The sequence below is a fragment of the Camelus dromedarius genome, chromosome 14 (genome assembly GCF_036321535.1).
Source record: "Camelus dromedarius isolate mCamDro1 chromosome 14, mCamDro1.pat, whole genome shotgun sequence".
In the NCBI taxonomy this organism is placed as follows: Eukaryota; Metazoa; Chordata; class Mammalia; order Artiodactyla; family Camelidae; genus Camelus; species Camelus dromedarius.
The window spans coordinates 11,042,249-11,062,217 of NC_087449.1; positions in this window are offsets into that span (position 1 = coordinate 11,042,249).

Sequence of the window (19,969 nt, forward strand, 5' to 3'; positions counted from 1 at the left end):
TTCTGCTATGCCCAGTTTGCCGTTAAAATTATTTTGAGTTATTAGTTGATCATCCTTCTTATTTCTAGAATTCCCATTTTATTTTTTTCTGGATACAGTTATCTCATTAAATGTTCATTATTTTTTCCCTAATTTCACATAAACACATCATATTTCTATGGCCCTGTCTCCTGGCTTTTGTAATAATTTTTCAAGTTAAATATTGGGTATTATATATAAAAATTACAGAGGATCCAGACGATGTTCTTGTCCTCCAGAGAATAGCTACCCTTTCTACTATTAGGCTGATCACTGGAATCCCTTCAGAGACTAAGTTGAGGTGAGGCTGGTCTATGGTTTTGGTTTCAGTAAGGCTCCTTCTAGCTCTGGTTAACGTGCACTCCCAGGTCATTGTCATTTAAAGCACTCAGCTGAGAACCTTGCATATTTGCTGGAGCTCATCATCTGCCTGTTCCTAAAGTCTAATCTGAATCATCTTAGAAAGGAAAGAGGTTTTTCTGATTAGCTTCTTGGACTGTTGTAGCTCAAGTTTTGGACTTGGCAGGTGTCTTGGGAAAAAGCTGCCTGTATGTCAAGCTGTATTCTGCCCATCATTCTCTCTGGCAACTTGGCCAATTTTGTACTTTCAGCCTCAAAAGATCACCATAAACTGCTGTTTTGTCTGTCCCCTAGCAGTGGCCATTTGTCCAGGCAAACTTTCACATCGGCAGATTTATTCCTTGCACTCAGGTTTGGCAACTCCCCAGAGGAAAATGCAGCTACAGAAACTTAGCTCGATCCTTTCAGTTCTTGTCTCCTTAGGATCCTGGCCCAGTAGTCCTTGCTGTTTTCAGCAGCAATGCTTTCTGCATTCCCTCTGGCTTATTTTTTCATTTCTTCAGTTGGAATGTCTGTCTGCCACTAGCTCCTTTAACCTTTCTGTACGTAGAAGTTCTTGAAACTGTTTTCTTTATATATAATACGTATGCAAAAGAAGTATTTGTTCAGTGTCTACTGAATCATATACCATTTTATTTATTCCTCACAATAAATTATAAAAGTTTAGATGATCTTTTCCATTTTTAACAAGTAAATTGAAATTATCCCCCAATCTACATCATCTTTAAGAAGCAGATTCTGAAATCATCTCAATTTTTTATGAAGGGGAACCCTGTGTTTCTCCCTTCTATGTTCTCTTTTCTGATGCTCATGAAAGTGAAGGAAAGGTAGAGCACTTTTAGAAGCCTGCAATCAGAGAGCTGGGACTCTAAGAAGTCTGCACCTACTTGCCCCATGGACCAACTCTGTGGTGCCACTCTCTGTAATCTCTATCCAGGTAAGTGTACTGCAGTTGTAGCCAACCAGCCATGGGGAAACAATTGTGGAAAGCAGACTACCACAATTATATTGTACAGAACATGGATTGTACATAACACGTATCAAGGATTATTTATGTGCCAAGCTCTCTACACGTATTAACATGTTTAAAGCTCCCAGCAACACTATGGCCTAGATCCCTTTTTTATTCTTATTTTACTAAGGTTAAAACTAAGCCTCAGGGAAGGCAGTAACTTAGCCAAGCCTCACAGAATAGTAGGATGAACGGTTTGCCTTTAAAGCCCAAATGTTATCCTTTGTCCTACTGCCTCAAAAGCGAGAAGCCATTCTCTTCTTGTTTGAGAAAACTAAAACACGCCAGCTCAGGAGAACGAAAGAGATAAATTTTTGGTGGAAAATTGCAGTAATTAAATCTAAAATTTTTATCTTTATATCTAGAAATCTATATTGGGAAAGGATTCACAAATGTTTTATTCTTGTTTATGTTTTACCTAATTAATAGTCTCTTTCAAAATACAACTTAGCACATTTGAGTATGAAAATATCATTGGACCCTATATGTAAAGATGTCTATATTAATTTCTCAGTGAGCAACAAACTAGCACTATATTCTGGATTGTGGAATATACAACTCTAAAGTGATGGAAAGGGCGTGTTTATGGGATGATATAGTTCCATGTCCTATGATTTTTATTACAAGCTGGTTACAATAGGTTCACTTTCTTATAAATGAAAATAATTCTGATCCAAAAATCTCCTGAGGTACAACAGATTAGAATGATAGAAAAAGACATACTGTATCAGAGACAGTTATGACTGCCCCTTTCATTTTCATTAAGAATGAAGCTCTGCAGCAGATGGGCGTCAAAGATATTGTAAAGATTTAAGTGCTAATACATGGGAGAATTCCAATGCAAACAGTTCCTTTAATGTACTTCAGCGCATGCTGGGCTGTGGGAGGGACCTGGAGAGGCCTCTTAATCTTGCTTAGATCTTTCCATTAATGGAGTGCTATAAAATTACCTTAAACATGCAGGAGAAAAGTGGTCTTACTGGGAGAAGCTTGGCTTCTTCCTGAATTCTCTCCCCCTCAACGAAAATTCAGTAAACCATTCTAAATAAAGAAACAACTCCATCTGCAATGGATGAGTTTCAGTTTGGGAATATTTTATTAAATAATAAATATTTTACTCTTTGAAAGCATATGGCATACAAATGAGAATTTCCAAAGAAGCCAACTTCTCATTGGATTTCATTTCTTTTCTTTTTAGTACATAAACAATTGATTCAAGTATTCAAGATGGAAATATGTTGTTAGAATTTCAGAGTGTGGTTGTATCACCATGAAGTTTGAGTCAATATAAATGTCTAGCAAAGTGAGTGCAGACTCACCATAGTCATATTAAGAATCCTGGTGGTTCCAGTTGTGAGGTTATTAAAGTTGATCATCTGTCTCACATATCACACATGCTTCTGAGCAGTCTCTAGAGAAAAGAGAACTGGGGTAACCATTAACTAATTCAGCATAACCAAAGAATCTGCGAAAGAAAACAGGACAAATTCTGTTGTCCCTACAAATCTACATTTATGCCATGATCAAACCCCGCTTCCCTCTTCCCTTTGTAGTTATGCAAAATATTAGAGTATTTGTATATGTTAATTGCTCCTTATGATAAGAGAGATTTTAGATGATACTAGCGTCAATATTCCTTTATATTTTTACTCTAACCATTCTACAGTTTAAGTACTGAGAAACCAAATAATGGTAAGAAAAGGAAATGAGAAGTGTGGCTTTCTGTTTGCAAGGGAAGGATGTTCTGGTTTTCTCTCCTTATTTCCATTTCATCCAACTTTGTCAAGGAGAAAGGGTGTTCTCTTAAGTTGTTGCCTAGGGGCTAGTAACCAGTATGGCAGCCAGAAAAAGGTTTGATGCCATATTATGAACAGACCCTCATCCTGTCCATGCTTATTGCGTATGACCAGTCTGGTAAATTCCATCTGAGGCTCTGCCACTTTCCAGGTAAGCGACATACATAACCAGGTAAGGTAACATATTTTAGATAAATCACATCTTTTTACCTGCAATGTGAGATTAATTATATGCATACTATATTTGTGGAAGTGAAATTAGTAACGTTTTGAAGTAAATTTTTAAATGATAAAATCCTATAGAACTGTTAGTAATTATTTCTGTATTGCTACTATTACAGGCTCTGCTCATATTGGGTCATGGGAAAGTATTCTCCTTCCTCCCTAGTTTATAGCTAGATGACTTTACTCCCCTCCACTTTATTTTATAGAGTGGGGAGTCCAGCTGTGAAAGCCTACACTAAATTAGATGAGTAGAAAAACAAAGATCAGGCATGAGGTTCTCATTCCATTGTTGCCACCCACCCAAGTTATCCCCACCATCGCCCCATATTTATAACAAGAGTTGTACTTGATGAAGTGCTCCATAAATCAAACTGAGGATTTACAAGAAGCCCTTTTATTTCATAGATTTAAACATAGATTGGATGCTTGGATAAATATTGTACCATTTTTATAAAGTACTAGCTCAACTGAAATACCATTAAATAGTACAGAACCAATAAATAAACCAGCATTCCAATCCAGACATATTAAGAGAGGAAGCAATCAGATCTATAAAGTAGTTCTACCTCTAAGAGGGTGAACTCTTACAAAGCAGATGTTTTAATTTTTGTTTGGCCTTTGTTTAACACAATATATTCCAAGGTACTTTGTAGTCACGCATCAGAAAATCCTCACTTAACCCAAGAACTTTTGTTTCTTCGAATTCTGAATGACGTAGGCAATTTAAAATGGTCTGGCACTGGCTTTTAATGACCTCAAATGAGTAATATCCATCTTGAGATTTTATTTTTTATATCAGTGATGTCCCTGAAATAAAAAAGCAACACATTTTGCTCTTATTTACATGTGCTAATCTCTTATGTGTGTGTTTGTTGTAAATTGGAATCTTAGAATTCTTCCAGCATTTTGTTACTCTTCTAGATACGTTGCTATCCCTTTGTTAGGAAGGCTTGCTGTGGACTGTTGTCAGATATTTGTTTTAATATAGTTTTACCTTGTGTTGGTATCTTTGTTCGATGTTTAGAACTGAGAAGTAAGTAAACAGAATAGCACGGAGAGTCCCCAAAGCATCAACACGTATTTACTGAGGATTTCTCCTGAAGACTTAAGAAGGAGAAATTACACTGGCTTCTGCGGTGGGGCTGGTAATGACCTGAAAACACAAATGGTCCTGTGTGAGCATGAGTCAGGGTGAATCAGAGCAGAATATAGCAAACTGGCTTCAGAATCTTTAGACCTAGTTTAGGATCCTTACATATTATCTCACTCTTGGAAATTGAGGATTAGAGAGATTACATAATTTACAAGAATAATAATTTTTTTAAAAAAGCTAGTGTCATTAAGGAGCAATTCTGAATAGGATTAATTTTTTGTCTTAATCATATATGTGTGTGTCACATGTTCTGTGACCAGAGAAATTATCTAGCTTCTCTTTTTCCCTTTGAGTAAAATGCTGTACATTCCCTTGAAGGAGCTCTAAGTCTGCAGGAAGGAAGGCGCTACATACATCTAATTACTGTCTGGAGAATCGTAAGGGACAGTGCAGTTAAAGTTCAATTATAATTTACCAGTAAGCATGTGCTTTCAGAAGAACAGAGGAGGTTTTACTAATGTCTTTTCCAGCCATGAAAAATAACAAGAATCCATGAAAAAAGAAAAAAGAATCTATGTATTAGTTTCTTTCAGCTGCCGAAACAAAATACCACACACTGTGTGGCTTAAACAATGAAATTAATTTTCTCACAGTTTGGGAGGCTAGAAGTTCAAGATCTCAGTAAGTCTGGTTTCTTCCAAAGCCTCTTTTCTTGGCTTGAAGATGGCTACCTTCTCTCTGTCCTTATCTCCTCTTATAAGAACACTAGTTATACTGGAATAGGGCCCCACACGTATGACTGTATTTTAAATTAATTATCCCTTTGAAGATCCTATTTCCCAATACAGTTATATTCTAAGATACTGAAGTTTAGGACCTCAATATATGAATTTGGGGAAGTAACAATTCAGGCCATAACAAATGGCTTTCTACAACATCCCAGGTCAGTATCATTGGGGCGAATCTCCTAGACAATGAAAAATAGAAAGTGAGTGACTGTGTCTTGGGGGAGAGGTATACTCCAAGGGAGGGCCGTTGGGTCAATCAGCATAGGCAGCCTGTTCTAGGACCTCCACGTCTCCACATTCATCCAGTTGCTGATTACTAGCCTGTATTTCTGTTTGGCTATTACATGGTTTTATCCTGTTGGTTCCTGTCACTCTGAGATAATCGAGGTAAGTGCAATCCTTGATATGTACCTCACAGGAAAAAAAAGAAGTTAGGTGTGTGTATATGTGTGTGTGTATAAATATATAAAGCAGAAGACGGAAAATGACCCTAAAAGAAATCCTAGCAGACCAATTCACAGTTTTACAATAAGGAAATATGGATTTTTGATAAATGTTGAACATTCAGCTGTGGGCACATCTTAGTTGTTTGACACACATGAATGTGAGAACTTGAGAAAATAAAGCAAAGGCTATATTTTGTGGGATCATAGTTAAATAAGTTTTAGAGAGTTTTTTTAAACATTGCTTTGGCCAAATACAGCCTTTCTGATTGCATTCATTAGTGAATTGAATTATTTCTAGTTACGAATTTGTGATTTTTATACAAGTGGATAATAACATGACCACTGTAGTACTATGGACGGTAGTATTTTTGTCCTTCAGTAAATAAACTATACAGTGAGAAATTTATTCTGCTGAAGAAAGTAATTCTTATTGTATAAAACACTACTGTGCCTATGATTATGGACAAGTTTAAAGTCTTTAGATCTAATTCAAAGTAAGCACTAAAAGTATTGAGCAAGAACTTTTATTGTAAAAAAAAAATACAGGAAGGGATATATAAAGGTATAAGTTTTATGTACTCCTATGCCAAAATCAAATTTTAGGATATTATTAGGTATTTATTCATGGAATTAAATCATTAGAAATATAAGAGCTCTTTCATTGGCTGGTTAAATCAAATATCTCTGCTTAATTTCATATGTGAGTTATTTGCATTTTTAATACTTTCCATATATCATTTTAATCAAAGGTCAGAATAAACTCAATTCAGTGTAGCTATTTGTAAAATGCAAGAACATTTGAACTATACAGATTATGATTCATAATTAGAAGTCTGATAAATTATTCTTTTGCATATTTTAAGATGCATCTTTGGAAAAGTTTGAAAATATATCTAAGCAATTTCTTCTTCATGAAATATTTAGGTTAATATTACATTAATATAAAATCTCTCTCAAAATGCACCATGGTTTCTCTGAACTGGGTGGACTTCATGACACTGGCCATGTGGGGTTGAATTTTGCCTCTCCCAAAATTCAGATGTTGAAGTCTTAACACCCAAAGCCTGAGGATGGGATCTTCTTTGAAAATAGGATTGTTGAAGATATAACTGGATAAGGTAAAATGAAGGCATACTGGATTAAGCGTAGGCACCTAATCCAACATGACTAACGCCCTTCTCAAAAATAGAAGTTTGGACACAGGGTGAACATAAAGATGGCTATCTGCAAGCCAAGGAAAGAGACTTAGAACCTATCTTTCTCTCACAGTCTTCAGAAGGAACCAACCCTGAAACAGCTTGGTCTTGGTTACTTCTCACCTCCTGAGCTGCTAGACAAATTTCTATTGCATGAAGTCACTCAATTTGTAACACCTTGTTACCCCAACCCTTGCAAATTAATACATCATGTCTCTAGCCTGTAATTTTATTTTTAATTGAAGAACATAAAGCTGAAGATACTCACGATAGTCTTTTGCCAAGTTTCTCTACTCTTGTGAGGAGGTCTTGCTAGTATGTCACAACTTTAAAAATAATCACTAATTAAAATGCTGTCTCTAATGACAAAACAAATTAAATGGATGATATTTAACATGTAAAAAATTTATCCTGAAAATAATCAATTATGATTTATCAAAAGCTTTACCTAAAGATATACTTAGAAATAGAAAGGCTTCAATTCCTTCTTTATGGTCTCTTCCTTGCAAAATGTTTTGAAAAGTCAGACTTTATAGTCAAACAGTGTTGTGCAAAAATTAACATAAAAATGCTTAACTTGAAGATTCTGAGAAGTAAATGGTATGATCTAAGAAAGCACCTGTATATTTTAATTGAGGAACTCATTTATTTAATTGAAGTTAATTCACATATAAAGTATACAAATCATAAGTGCATAGCCTGACAAATATATACCTGTGTGGACAACTACTCCCAGATGAAAATATGGAACATTTCCATCATTACAGAAGGTTCCTTTGTACCTCTTCCTACTCAATAGCCCCAATTTTGACTTCTTTAATCACAGATTAGCTTTGCTCACTCTTGAATTTCATACAAACAAAACCACACAGCACATACTCTTCATTTCTAGGTTCCTTTGATTAACATGAAATCTGTAAGATTCATCCATGTTGCCATATAGTGTTCCATTCTATAAGTAATCCACAATTTTTATTCACTTGCATGTTGATTATAGAACTAAATGTGAGGGGAAAAAATAAACTGTTTAGAAGGATAATGTCTTTGTTACTTTAGAGTAAGCAATATTTCTTTAAATGGACAGAAAAAAACAAGAACATGGATTTAATTAAAATTAAGATCTCTGTTTAGCAAATATACATCACTGAGAAATAAACAAGTCACTAATCTAAAGATTTTCACAATACTTATAACTAAAAAATAACTTACAATATATAAAGAATTATTATAATCAAAATGAAAAAGACAAGTGACTCAATTAAAAAACTGGCAGAGTACATGAGCAGACACTTCTCAAAAGATGATATTCAGCCTACAGTGATGTGAAAAGGGCCTGATATCATTACTTAACAAGGAAATGTGATGTAAAACCATGTGGCGTACCACCACATACATATTCACCATGCTAGACTAAAAAAACTGTCACTGCCATCTACTGCAGAGGAAGTGGGGTAACTGGAACTCTCACACTATTGATGGGATGGTAAATTGGTTTACAAAATTATTTGGTATTATCTTCTGAAGTTAAATATATGCCTACTCTGTGACCCACCAGCCATACTCCTAGGTATATTTCCAAAAGATATTAGTGTGTATGTTCATCAGATGATATGTACACAAATGGTTATAGAAGAATTATGCATAAACCCAAATGGGAAGCAAATTCAATATTCATCCAAAGGAAAAGGATAAATAAATTGTAGCACAGAATAATTACTAGTAATTGTCACTACCGTTAATGTGATTTTGTATTGTCTCCAATTTTATAGTGTCTAATTAAATGTCATGTGTTTGTTTTGCAATGTGTACTTTTTCAGGTTTATCCGTTGGGCAAGCAGAACTATAGGAGAATGAGTTGTGTAGACAGATTTTTGGGTTGGGAGGAGAGAAATACTTTGATAAATATCGGCATATCAAAAATTATACAGGTAACCTCTTTTCCATACCTTCACTTCCTAAACCTACTTTAGTCCATTCTTTTCATGAATCATTAACTATATCCTTGCTAGAGATTTACATGATGCTTTCATGCACTTGTAAGAGCGTTTGCAATTGGACTTGCTCTAAATGTTGATTCTGGTACATGGAAAATATGTAAAAATTAGATTAGGAGAGAGGAAAAGAAAGAAGAATGTTCTCTTTTCATTAATACTATTTTTAAACTGTCTCATGGTATAGTTAATTTATTTTAAAGGAAGGAAGTAGAAAAATGTTATATCAAATATCTGGTTTATATCTTATTTTTCAAGTTTTAAAGAATTTCCCTAGCCAATATTCTATGGGGTATCCAGTGATCTCCATCTTCACTTATTTTTCTAAATCCAATTTCTTATTTTAAGAATTTTGCTTCAGTGAACTCTCGCTTTTACCAGTACCTCATTTCCAGTTACTATTATCTCTTTTTGTTCACCACTGACCCAGAGAAGGATTCAAACCCTTAGTCTTGTTCTTTCTACCCACCTCCGCACCTCTGTTGAGGACTTTCACTGGGCATGTGGTGTAACAGACTTTGCTGAGTTTGGAAGCATGAAGGTTTAGATGGAAACAATGTAACGAACTTAGAAGTGACTACTGAACACTCATATGTTGAATGCTCTTCAGCCACGCCACCAAAAGAAATTCTTTACTAGACAGTATCATCCTCAGCTGCCAATCCCTGTCATTGTGTGTCTCTAATCTCTATCTTTCTTCTCAGTTCTCCCTTCCGTCCAATCCTGGACTCTTTCTGTCTATTCATGCTTAGTAGAAAGACTCAGCAATGTGATAACTGGACCACTTTCAATCTGTGCCCTGTTAGATTCTTAGGTAAGACTTTGAAATTAAAAGTTTTCTTGTTCACTTGGTTCTAAGAAAAAGATATTTAAAAAACTTCTCCAATTTCTACAGGATTATGGGGACTGTGCTTTCAGTGCACAATATACTGCCAAAACCCCGACGTGCGATCATTTGGGCAGTGATGAAATTAATGGATAAATTAACTTCAAGTCTGTTTTTTTGTTGTCATTTGCTTCAATCTACAGTGGTAAAATGATGATATAGACCAATTTAAAAGTTTGTTTTTTATACTCCTTTGTTCTGAATAGGAACATCACCTAACTGTTCAACTTTTTAAACAGATTACAGGCTGAAGAAGGAAGATAAAATTTTGGACAGTCAGCCACAGAGTGATTCAGTGATAGTTGTTTGAATGAAAGCATAGGGAAGTCAGAGGAGTGAAGCTGAAACTAGCGTAAGGGATACCTCTGAGAAGCCTGTGACAAAGGAATTTGCCTGGCTGCTGCTGACACCATTTGATGTCCTGCAACATCTCTTGTTATGATTTAACCTTCTATAGCTGTGTATTTCCCTTCTGCACATTTTGAAGTTTGCATTAAAAAATCATGGCATAGTCAATGGTTTTAATGTAATACTAAGGAAGGTTAAGGTTACAATTGTTTAAAAAACACTAGAACTTTAGAAGTGTGAGAAAGGAAAGGGAACTCAAGATTGCTGGAGGCCGTTACTTTTGTCCTATTTACTTTGTTCTAACAGGATCAGCCCTTGGCAAAATCAAGAAGGTGTACAAGTTCCTTCACTTTTTTCCTCTAAACCTAGTGATGCTTATCTGTGATCTAATCCCTTTTCAAGAGCTTTCTGTCAGTTTGCTATTCTTTATTAGTACAAAATAATTTTTTATTAGAAAATGTGTATTTAATCTGCTGGACATTGCATTTAGCATTTTATATGTAATTCACACAATTGCAAGAAGTAGGAATACTACTATGTCTATTAAAAATGAATAATCTAAGATTGAGGGAGGTTAAATAAATTACCTAAGTTCACAGAGCCAATTAGTGGCAATGTTGTGTCGAAAATGATCCATCAGCTTCTACAACCTGAACTCAGAATATTGTAACTGCAAAAGAAGGACTCGTTCACATGATGTGTGTGTGCGATTATTGAAGATGAAAGTGTTGGTGATCCAGAGGAAAAATATCTGTAGCAGTGATATGATACATGATGGTATTTTGAAATACTGGTAAGTGGAGTGAGATGTCTGCCTTGGTCATCCAAAATCCTGTGACAGTCTCCTATACTGAATAGACTGTGCTCTAATACCTGAAACATTCATTGATCAACAACTGAAAATGTTTCATTATCAAAGAGTGAAATCAAGTATTGTTCATTATACTAAAATTAATTTGCTAAACAGCAACAGAAATAACAAAACCACCATGGGATAAAGTAATCATTCAATAAATACTAAGAACCTACTACATGCTAGCTCCATTTTAGGGATATAATCATGATGATTGTCCCTGATCTCTCAGTTTAGCAACTTTGGGGAAAAAACAAATAAAAAACTATAAGCAATGAGTGATTTAAAAGAAAGTTATTGAGAAATATGATAAGAATTTAAAGGTTACCTTTCCTAATCTAGTGATATTTTAGAAAGTTTCCTCAAAGAAATGAATAAACATAAAATTTAATAACTAAAAAATAAGGAAGACTGATAGCTGAATATGACACAATAGCCATTCTATTCCATTTCCTTAACACCAAATAAAATATTAAGATAGTTAACAAGAAGGAAATATTTAAAAATTCATTATCACCAACAAAATCAAGAGCTAGTTATAACCCTAAAGCTCTATCTATTAGAAACAGCTGCCAAATACTGTAAAAGAGCAAACCAAGGACAGACTCAGGTAGCAGAAATAGACTCTACAAATCTTAAACAAGTGCTGTATTCTGAAGTTAGAGACATAAAAGGGGTGACTGACTAAATCCCTTGTCTGAATCGTCAGTGTCCTTGGCATGAGCCACACAATTATAAGTCAGCACAGAAATATCTTCTAGTTGCAGGGTGAGGGGAGTTCACTGAGAGCCTTGCAGATCTTGGCTCTCCTCAAAGAGAAAAAAAAATTGCAGAGAACTCAGCAAATTTTGTTGAGAAAGTGCTCTGAAATAAGAAACATATAAACATAGAAAATTAATAAGAAAGAGAAGGAAAAAGTCAGAAAAAGAGAATTAAAAGAATATCAATTTAATTCAATCCTCTGTAAATAAATTTACTTCATAAACTAAGAAACAAATATTTGTCTAAGAAAATGAACTTTTCATAATTGTTTACCAAAGCAGAACATCTAAACTGACCCAAGTTATATGAAAAAAAATACTGAGAAAATTTATCACAGAGATGCCAGCCACAAAGTACAAGTACCAAAAGATTCCAGAGAATGTTAAAAATGTCCATAGACAGGTATATCTAATGCTTTTAAATGTGTTCTGGAACACAAAGAAAAAGAAATCCACATCTTTCTGTAAAGAAAGCATAACATTAATGCAAAAACCTTGATAAGGTAATTTTAAAAATAAAAATAATTTCAAACAAATTAAATTATGAATATTTATACTGTCCTAAGAAGATAAAGAAAAGTAATCACGGAAATTAGACTAAGCATAAAGGAAAAGGAAGAAAAAAAGTGATCCAGTGAGTGGCCAAGATGGCAGAGTAGAGAGAGACTCTGAGCTCCTCTCCTCTCATGAGCACACCAAAATCATAACTCTCTGCTGAATAAGAATCAAATGAAAAAGACTGGACCATACTAAAAATTAAAGATAAAAAGAGAATATTAAAAGCAGCAAGGGAAAGTCAACAAATAACATACGAAGGAACTCCCATAGGCCATCAGCTGATGTTTCAGCAGAAACTCTGCAGGCCAGGAGGTAGTGGCATGGTATATTTCAAGTGGTGAAAGGAAAAAAACCTAAAACCAAGAATACTCTATCCAGTAAGGCTCTCATTCAGATTTGAAAGAGACATCAAAAAAAGTTTTACAGAAAAGCAAAAGCTAAAAGAACTCAGTACCACCAAACCAGCTTTATAACAAATGTTAAAGGAACTCCTCTAGGCAAAAAAGAAGAAGTGTGAAATAAAAACACTCACTGGTAAAAGCAAACATACAGTAAAGGTCAGAAATCATCCATACACAAAGCTAATATGGAGGTTAAAAGATAAAAGTAGTAAAATCACCTGTATACACAGTAAGCAGTTAAGGGATACACAAAATAATTCAATGTAAACTATGATATCAAAAATAGGAATTGTGAGTGGAAGATAGTACACATGAGGGGATTTTAAAATGTATTTAAAATTAAAAGATCAGCAATTAAAACATTTATATATATATATATATATATAGAGAGAGAGAGAGAGAGAAAGAGAGAGAGAGACTGCCATACTAAACCTCATGGTAACTGCAAACCAAAACTCTATAATAGATGTACACATAAAAAGAAAAAGAAATCCAAGTATAACACTAAAGGTAATCATCAGGTCACAAGAGAAAAGCAGAAAGGGAAAAAAATGACCTACAAAAACAATCCCAAAACAATGAACAAAATAGCAGTAAGAACATACATATTGATAATTCCCTTAAATGTAAATGAACTAAATGCTCCAAGCAAAAGACACAGAATGGCGAAATGGATACAAGACCAAAACCTGTATATATGCTGCCTATGAGAGACTCACTTCAGATCTAGAGACACATACAGACTGAAAGTGGAGGGATGGAAAAAGATACTCAATGCAAAAGCAATACTTGTATCAGGCAAAACAGACTTTAAAATAAAGACTGTTACAAGAGACAAGGATACTACATAATGATCAAGGGGTCAACCCAAAAAGAAGATATAATAATGGTAAACACACATATATAATCTCGATATAGGAGCATCTCAATATTTATAAAGTAAATGTTAACACACATAAAAGGAGAAATTTATAGTAACACAATAATAGCAGGGGACTTTAACACCTCACATCAATGGACAGATCATCCAGACAGAAAACCAGGAATTCCTTATTAGGAAACACAGGCCTTAAATAACTCAGATCAAATTAGCTCAATTGATATGTATACAGAGAGAGAACATTCTATCTGAAAGCAGCAGAATACACATTCTTTTCAAGTGCATATGTAACATTCTCCAGGATAGACCAATTATTAGACCACAAAACAAGCCTCAGTAAATTTAAGAAAATTGAAATCATACCAGTCATCTTTTCCAACCACAACACTATGAGACTAGAAATCAACTACAAGAAAAACCTGCAAAAAACACAAACATGTGGAGGCTAAGTCAAATGCTACTAAGCAACCAATGGATTATTGAAGAAATCAAAAAGGAAATTAAAAAAAGATACTTAGAGACAAATGGAAATGAAATCATGATGATCCAAAACCTATGGGACACAGTAAAAGCAGTTCTAAGAGGGAAGTTTATAGCAATAAAAGCCTACCTTGGGAAACAAGAAAAATCTCAAATAAACAATCTAACCTCATACCTAAAGTGACTAGAGAAAGAAGAATAAACAAAACCCAAGATTAGTAAAAGGAAAGAAATCATAAAGATCAGAGAATAAATAAAATAGAGACTAAAAAACAACAGAATAGATCAATAAATGTAAAAGCTAGTTCTATGACAATAAAAAGAATTGATAAACCTTTAGCAGAATCATTGAGAGAAAAAGGGAGAGGGCCCAAATCAGTAAAATCAGAAATGAAAAAGGAGAAGTTACAAATGACACCACTGTAACGCAAAGGATCACATAGGACTACTATAAGCAACTATACGGCAATAGAATGGACAACCTAAAACAAATGGACAAATTCTTAGAAAGGTACAATCTCCCAACACTAAACCGAGAAGAAAAACAAAATATGAACAGACCAATTACCAGCACAGAAATTGAATTAGTAATTTAAAAACTCCCAACAAACAAAAGTTCAGGACTAAGTGGCTTCACAGGAAAGTTTACCAAACATTTAGAGAAGAATTAACATCTATTCTCAAACTATTCCAAAAAATTGCAGAGGAACACTTCCAACCTCATTCTATAAGGCCATTATCACCCTGATGTCAAAACCAGATAAAAATATCACAAAAAAAAAAGAAAAGAAAATTACAGGCCAATACTACTGAAGAACATAGATGCAAAAATCCTCAACAAAATACTAGCAAAACAACACCAATAATACATTCTAAGGATCACACACCATGATCAAGTGGAATTTATTCCTGAGAGGCAAGGATTTTTCAGTATCTACAAATCAACCAATGTTATATACCACTTAAACAAACTGAAGAATAAAAACCATATGATCATCTCAACAGATGCAGAAAAAGCTTTTGATAAAATTCAACATCCTTTTATGATAAAAACTCTCCAGAAAGTGAGCACAGAAGGAACATACTTTAACATAATAAGAGTCGTATATGACAAACCCAGAGCTAACATCATACTTAACAGTGAAAAGCTGAAAGTATTCGAAGATCAGGAACAAGACTATGATATCCACTATCACCACTTCTATTTAAACAGTTTTAGAAGTCTTAACCACAGCAATCAGAAACATAAAAAAAAATAATAAAATGAATTCAAATCGGAAAGGAAGAAGTAAAACTGTCACTGTTTGCAGATGACATGCTACTATACATAGAAAATCCTAAAGACACTACCAGAAAAATACTACAGCTCATCAGTGAATTCGGCAGAGTTGCAGGATACAAAAATTAATGTTTAGAAATCTGTTGCATTTCTATACACTGACAACAAACTATCAGAAAGAGAAATTAAGGAAACAATCCCATTTACCACATCAAAAAGAATAAAATACCTAGATATAAACCTACCTAAGGAGGCAAAAGACCTGTGCTCTGAAAACTGTAAGATGCTAATGAAAGAAATTGAAGATGACACAGAGATGGAAAGACATACCATGTTGTTGTTTGAAAGAATTAATATTATTAAAATGACCATACTACCCAAGGCAATCTACAGATTCAATGAAATTCCTGTCAAAAGACCAATGGCATTTTTCACAGAACTAGAACAAAAAATTTGTAAATTTGTATGGAAACACAAAATACCCTGAAAAGCCAAAACAATTTGAGAAAGAAAAACAGAGCTTGAGGAATCATGCTTCCTGACTTGAAACTATACTACAAAAGCTACAGTAATCAAAACAGTATGGTGATAGCATAAAAATGGACACATAGCTCAATGGAAGAGGACAGAGAGCTAGAAATAAACCCCTGTGCTTATGGTCAATTCATTTATGACAAAGGAGGAAAGAACACATAATGAGAAAAAGACAGTCTCTTCAGTAAGTGGTGCAGGGAAAACTGGACAAATACATGTAGAAAGATTAAAATTAGAATGTTGTCTAACACCACATAGAACATTCTCTAACACTGACTGGTAGAACTGGATACAAACCAAAGTGGTCCAACTCCAGGACCCGTTTATGTAGCAAAAATCAGCTTTTAGATAGAATGGCCATAGGGCACTCCATGTATGGAGGTATGTATGAACAGTTCAGCTCTTACCTGAGAAACACTCAGGAGAGGCAAGCTTGAATACGTTTTGTTTTTAGCTAGGAACACTTAATGCTGGATATGTACACAAAACCTTTTATTCTAAGTTTTTTACAGCAATGCCTTCAATAGCAATGACTGGAAATATCCTACAATTCCATAAGTAAACAAATGGTTGAGTAAACTCAGTACATCCATACAATGGGATACTATGCTACTTGTTAATAATTAAGGTTGATTTCTATGCACTTATGTGAAAAGATAACCAGGCTTTAGTGGTAAGTGAAAAAAAAAAAAAGGTACAGAGCAATACTTATTACACTCCCATTAATCTAGAGAAAAGAGATGTATAGATGTTAATTTACCACAGATATGTATACATATGAAAATTTCTGTAACAGTCTATTAAGAGACTAGTAACATTGTTTAGCTCTGGAGAGTTCACTTGGGATTTGGGCAGCATAGGAAGTTGAGAGAAATATTTAATTTTTAAGACAACTGATTTTAAACCATGTTAGCATTTAAAAAATTAAATATTAATATATGTGTGTGTGTATACATATATATGTGTATATATATATATACACACACACACATAGATGAGACTGTGGTGGGAGTGCAAAGAAACAGCAAAGTATCTAGAATGGCCCTAAAATAAAACATATTCAAGTAATACATTGGAAATAAAAAAGACAGAAAATTACTGATAGCAGTTCTCTAAATTGACCAGCATTTGGGCCCTCACAATGGCTATGGTAGTTCTGTAGTCCAGAACATGCTCTTATACTGTTCCTAAAAAAAAGGTGGCAAGCAACACAAAAGAAAAGAAACAAAAAGAAAAGGAAGAAAGGAAGAAGCAAAAAAAGAAAAAAAAGTGACACTTTAATAATGCACCACTAGCATTACAATAAAAATTTATATACTTTTATGACCTATGAAGATAGTTTTAATGTAAAAAAACTAGCTCCTGAGGGATTTAAAAGTCAATAAAATACATTATTTTTCAATAACTCTCCGAAAAGAATCTGCTTTTCAGCGCTATGATCTCATATAGACTACTCTAAAGCTAACAGAGTTCACACAGAGCAAAACGTCATTAATTTGGACTTGGGGTGACATATATATATAATGTATTATTCTATTCAAGGAAAGCCTAATTTTACAATGATATCAAGAACATGCAATAACTGATAACTGGTTAATAAAATATTGCCTGTTAGACATTCTAGTAGCTACGTGTGTCTGTTCTGTTTGCTTTTATTACGGCTTCCTTCAATATGATTCTATCATGATAAATTTTCAAAATAAGCCGCCTAATTTCTAAGGTGTCTTATAAATAATCAGGTAAATATTTGGGGTTGGTATATTGTTATAGATTTTATTTTATACGAGTACTCTGAGGATTGTTAACTTACTGCCATATATGTTACTTTTCAGACAAATCATTTTATTAAGTGATCAGATAGTTAGTCCTTCAAGTGTGATAGTTAACTGCGTGACTAGTGCATATTATATTGAATGGGAAACTCCTAGACCATAGAAAAATTTTAACAGCAGCTTTCAAAATTGAGTATCTACTTATTAATTGAATCTTTTGGAAAATGTAGTTTAATGTCCACATACTGAGAAGATGACTCTCTAATTCAGTTTCTCATTTCATTCTAAATTAGTCAGATCCAATAATCTTAATGAAATCTAGGAACTCGTTTTTTTTTTTTTTGAAACGTTGGTGATCATTGCAAAGTTGTGTAAATGAAGATACAGACTTTGGAGAAAAGTTAAGAGTGTTTTGACAACATAATATAGTCTGGAAGATATTTTTCTGAATAAATTCTAAAAATTGCCCAGGGGTATTGTCATTTGCCTCTTCTAGAAGTTGGTGCTGAAAAAGCAAAATAAAAATAGCAATCACAATTGAGTATTCTGAGAGATTGAAGTTTCATTGTGGTTTTTACAGTACTTGGAACTGGTTAAAAAGAAATACATAGATGTGTCCCTTGGGTTTCTGTTTCCATAGTTCACCTTTGTTTTCAAGCCTCTTTATGCTGTCTACTGCAAAGAAGAAATATCAGTCCAATTTCTGAATTCTAAGTAAGTGAATTTTGAGAAATTTTTAAAAATATTTCAGCGCTAAGGTGAATTTAAAATTTCAAGCTTATTAAATTACCTGTTATCATTAAAATACTTTTTTTGATTTATTCCTATTGTGTCAATATAAGAACACTAGCTTTTAGAGAAAGTTTTGAAACTGTAGAATATAATTCATTCACATACCACATTCTGCAATGGACCTCACAGACTAACTTTTTAAAGACTTTTTCAAAAACACTGAAGATGAATTAATACTAAATATATTTCCTGGATACTCCCCAGGACCAAATCTTATGGAACTCCAGTACTGACCGGTTCAAGAGAGCAAGAAGAACCATTAATGTTATAAACAGATGATAAAAGACAAACAAGTGATTTACATGTAACCTTTAAAAATATTCTATAATATTTTTCCATTTATTCATTCATTCATCCACCAAATTTTACTACATGCATGATATAAACCAGGCAATAAACTAAATATTGGTTACATAATGATGAGAAAATAGGCATATGTTTCTGCCCCTTTGGAGCTTAGAATTCAAAGGGGAAAACAGATATAAAATAAAAATCAACACAACTTCATTATACTAGTTGTACATACTTCTTTTTTAGCTGCTTACTTTCTACTTAATATATCATGCAACTACTATTGCTCCGAACCTCTAGTGAATTTCCCATCTGATCAGAATACAGTCCCAATCCCTTCCCCTGGCATCCAAGCCCTAAATGCTGGTGGCTGCTCTATGACTCTCTCTGTTCACCCACGGTAGTCATTCTGGCTTCCTTGCTGTTTCTCAGTCACAGCAAACTGGCCTTCAAGAGCTAAGGCACTGAATTTCCTGGTCACTCATCCTAGGAGATTCTCCCTCCAAATGCCTTGAGTCTCACCTGTTCTCAAAGGTCCTCACTGGCCACCTAACTGAATAGCACCATCCTCCAATCCATTTCTTAATGCACTTGATTCTTTTTCAAGGCTTCTAATACATTGTGGCATATTCTGTCCTCCTGTGGTTACTATCAGACTTTCCCTTCTAGAATGCTAGCTCCGTGACTCTAGGAACATTGTTCTCTCCACCTCTTTATTTTTAACATCAAGAACACTGCCTGGCACTTAATAAGAACTAAATGATATTTGTAAAATGAATGAATAAATAAAAAAAAATGATGAATAAACAGTTTCCTAGTCACTGAAGGTTTTTATTTGTGGCATTAGAATATTTAATGATACAAATACATCATAATTTATTTTTTGCTTCTTTTTAATCTCCTATTTTTAGCCATTAAACTAAATTAATTTCCATTTATTTTCTTTTTATAAACAGTGTTGCTAGGAACTGCACTGTAGTTAATCACTTGGCATTATTTCTTTAAGATAAATTTCAGGAAGTAGGATTTTCCAAAGACAATATAATTGTTCAGCCAATATTAGATAACAAGAAAATATCTATTATTGCTAAGGAATGTCTCTAAAATAGAATAAAGTTCAAAGAGGGGTTAGCTGCTAGGCTCTCTGTTCAACAGCAAATTTTAAATTATTTTGGGAGCATTTCCATGCCTCTAGTCACGGTTTCTGTT